The sequence below is a fragment of the Photinus pyralis genome, unplaced genomic scaffold (genome assembly GCF_008802855.1).
Source record: "Photinus pyralis isolate 1611_PpyrPB1 unplaced genomic scaffold, Ppyr1.3 Ppyr1.4_LG1, whole genome shotgun sequence".
NCBI lineage: Eukaryota > Metazoa > Arthropoda > Insecta > Coleoptera > Lampyridae > Photinus > Photinus pyralis.
This window is the reverse complement of record NW_022170249.1, coordinates 47176211-47180149: the sequence shown is the minus strand read 5'-3', so window position 1 is coordinate 47180149 and position 3939 is coordinate 47176211. Positions and strand designations below refer to the sequence as shown.

The window sequence follows — 3939 nt, the reverse complement described above, 5'->3', positions numbered from 1 at the left end:
TTTCTTTTCAAAAATGCTATCAGCGTACTGTATTTAGAAATATCAACACCCCTTCTTAGAAAAATCATACTTTTCAACATGGAATAATCACACCATAAACTTGATGGCGATTTCAATCCTTCACTACGTTGAACAAAATATGCTAACACAATTTTTTCACTTATGTCAGTTTGACATTTACTTTCACACAATTTAAGGAAAGAATCATATGCGGCTCATATCTACTTTTAGATTTTTCGGGAATAATCGGCGCGCAGCCAATACTCCATGCATTTTCTATTTCGGAATCTTCTGAATCATTGATCATGTTCACTTAGTCTCAACCAAACCACGTTTCGCGCACGTGTTGTTTTATTTTCAAAAACAGAAACGTAACTGTAGCAACCTACAAAAACTTACTGAACCCATTGTGATGCTACCACATTGATACTGTTCAGTCAAATCAGAAATTATTTTTGTTATTAATTGGTGTAAACTGAGATATATACAAAATATATTTAATTTAAAATTTCCCTGGCTCGATGTTATCGCGTTTAGCAAGACAGCCTTGTTATACCCGCCGAGAAGAGTTGCGCGCATTCGCCAAGAGGAAGTTTTTGGCACTTGATCGACCAGACTCAACAAAACGCGTGTGCTGATAAAAAGGTACATTTTCTCTCTCGTGTGTGACACCCCCAAAAATACTTGGCAAGAAAAACGTGCACCACAATCGCCCATCATCCACTTACTGCGCGACAGCAAGGTAGGCAATTTTTGTTTTAATAAGGTTGTCTTTATGCGTGTTTTTTTTTGATGACTTACCAAGTAATACAGTCCACTCCTCTACAGATACATTCGAAATACTTGAAAGCTCTTTCTACAATTATGGAGCAAAACAATCAAATACTGACTTTTTTTTAAATGGCACTCTGAAACAGCAAAGCCAAATTTCCATTGACTTTCCAGTACAGTTGTCCATTGAGACTTTTGAAGATTTGGAAGTTTTAGAAAATTTACTGGAAGATAAAAGCGCCCAAGAAAAATTGGTAAGCGCTAGTGACTAGTTAGACCAGACTAGATATTTGGCTAGTTTGGACCGAACAAGCCTAACCTTTTGTACGAACGTTGCGTTACGGTTCTGCTTGTCGTATAAAGTTGCTCAAGAATTCAGTTACCTGGGAACAAGAAACAAAAAAAGAGCATTTAGTAACTATAAATTGAAAAGTACTATTCTTGGTAGGTAAGTGATAAAATTGTAAAGACTGTTGCAATACTAATTTACTGTATTGTAGCTCCTGTTAAATACGCCATTCCTTCTGCAACAAACAAGGAAATCGAAAACCACATAAAAAACTGGTTGAAGCGATCGCCTAAAAATCTGTGCAACAACAGAAGAAATTGAACAAGCAGTCAGATAATGATGTGGAGCAAGGCATCAGTAGGCAAGCGGCAATCTTATCGCCGGCGCAAGAAGATTAGACAAGATCTTCTTCAGTCAGTGAGTGATGCCCGCTTGCACCGTGTAGTTAAGAACCACTTAAATATTAAGCATACTTAAAATGTACAAATTCTGTTGCACCGCGAATTTAAGCTATTCTTAAAGGTTAAAGATGTACTTAACTTTAAGTCATCGTTTCCCTGTACTTAAGTAGTTCTTTAATATGCGATCTGACTGACGCATGCGTGTAACGTACTTCGGTTTGTTTGTTTATTTCTTGTTTCAATAACAGATTTTTATTTTTCTTTTGCGTTGAAGTTTGAAAATGGATCTTGTGGAAGACATTTTTGAAAACGACATGGATATTTTAGAAATAATTGACTTCGGGTTACCTAAATTAATTTACACCCGGTCATAACATTTTCATGACATGGACGAATTCTCATTTTTTCAACGTTTTCGACTTACCAAACAAACATGTCTTCATGTGCTAGCTTTAATAGAAGAGCGAATTGAATTTCCAAATAACATGTAAGTGTAAAATAAACGTAAAATACAGAGCTACATTAGAGATTTTTCGGCATAGAAACAACTCTATCTCCCCAATGAATCAGCTTCTGGCAACTCTTCGATTTTATGCTTCAGCAGGACATTTGATGTCAATTGCAGATTTTTGTGGATTTCACACTTCCACTTCTTCAAGAATTGTTGCTTTGGTATCTGAAGCAATTGCACGGTTAAGACCAGAATTCATCAAGAGGCCTCAAACTGCAGCGGAAAGATTAGATGTGCAATCTGCAATCTTCATGCTATAGCAGCATTTCCAAGGGTTTTAGGTGCCATTGATTGCACGCATATTAGAATACAATCCCCAGGAGGCGATGACGCGGAGGTATTTAGAAACAGGAAGGGATACTTTTCCATCAACGTGCAAGCGATAGCCAATGCCAATTTAGAAATTATGGATATTGTGGCGAGTTGGCCTGGTTCAGCTCACGATTCTACTATTTTTAATAATAGGATCAGAGCGATAATGGAAAATGGAAATTTTCCAAATTGTTTACTGTTAGGTGAGGATTTTAGGTTTTCAATTTCTTATATAAATTACATACTCGTTTACAGGCGATAGTGGCCACCTTTTGAGGAGGTATTTTTTAACTCCGTTAGAAAATACAAGAACTAGAACAGAACAATATTACAATGAATCGCATATTAGGACGCGTAATGTAGTGGAGCGTTTATTTGGTAATTGGAAACGTCGGTTTCCAGTGTTAGCGTATGGCTTACGATTAAAATTACAAACTGTACTAACTGTTATAGTGGCAACAGCAGTTTTACAAAATATTGCACGTAGAATGGATGGCGATAATATCCCAGAGTTTCCTGAAGACATGAAACTTCAAGAATTAGAAGAGTTAATTGAAAATGGGCAAGACCAACATGGTCCAGTGGAAAATGATGAAATTCTTGATATAAGAAACGATTTAATTAATAACTACTTCGCAAATTTGTAACGTTACTATTAACTACGTGGTAAAAGTGTAATGTATAATAAAGTACAACTAAATGTTACTCTGATTTTAAATTGGCCAGCGTTTGTTTCTTGATTTGTATGCCGACAAGAATGGCTTCCTTCTGCAGGGCTTGCTGCGCAACCTGCCATTTCATCACTTTCTGCCTTCTTCAATTCAATATTGGCGATTTAAAATTACTTATTACGTGTAGCGAGAACTAATCAGTGCAAACCTTAGCACTTACTGAAAAAAGAAAAAGAACGAACTGCGCGTGGGAGGGGAAGAATGCGCCGGCGATGTAGGTGTCGGATTACTGGACGTGCCGATGTACTGAAGTGCCGGATTATAGACTCCAATATATATATATATATATATATATATTATATTATATATATATATATAATATAAACACACACCCTCACACCCTCTCACACACACACACACACACACACACAATTAAACTATATTTAATAGCCGATTTCTTATTAATCGTAGTATTAAGGTTATGCTTTGTGAATCCTTAGTGCTTTCCCAATTTAACTATTGTGATAGTGTGTATGGCCCATGTATCGACAAAAGAGACTGCAATCGAATTCAGAGAATGTAGAATTCTTGCCTTAGACTAATATTTGGTATCCGAAAATACGACCGGATTACACATAAATTAAAATCCCTCCAGTGGCTTGATATGAACAACAGAAGGATATTACATTCTGCCTGTTTGTTCCATGGCATACTTCAAACCAAAACTCCGTCATAGTTATTTGAAAAGGTAACATACAGAGCTGACGTCCATAATGTCAATGTTAGAGATCGGTTTTTTATAACTATACCTACTCACAAAACGTCACTATTTAAACGCTCCTTCAGTTACAATATTGCAAAGACGTATAATGAATTACCATCTCATTTAAAACATTTATCCGAAAATCTTTTTAAAAAACGCTTGCGCCTCATATTCCTTGCAAGACAGCATTAAGTTCCATCGTTAACATCATTATTGCTATA

General features: G+C 36.2%; 1 pseudogene; it reads left to right on the top strand.

Annotated features, from left to right (window-relative positions):
* Positions 1-940: 940 nt before the first annotated feature.
* LOC116160140 lies at positions 941-2931 on the top strand (annotated as a pseudogene).
* The last annotated feature ends 1008 nt before the right edge of the window (positions 2932-3939 follow it).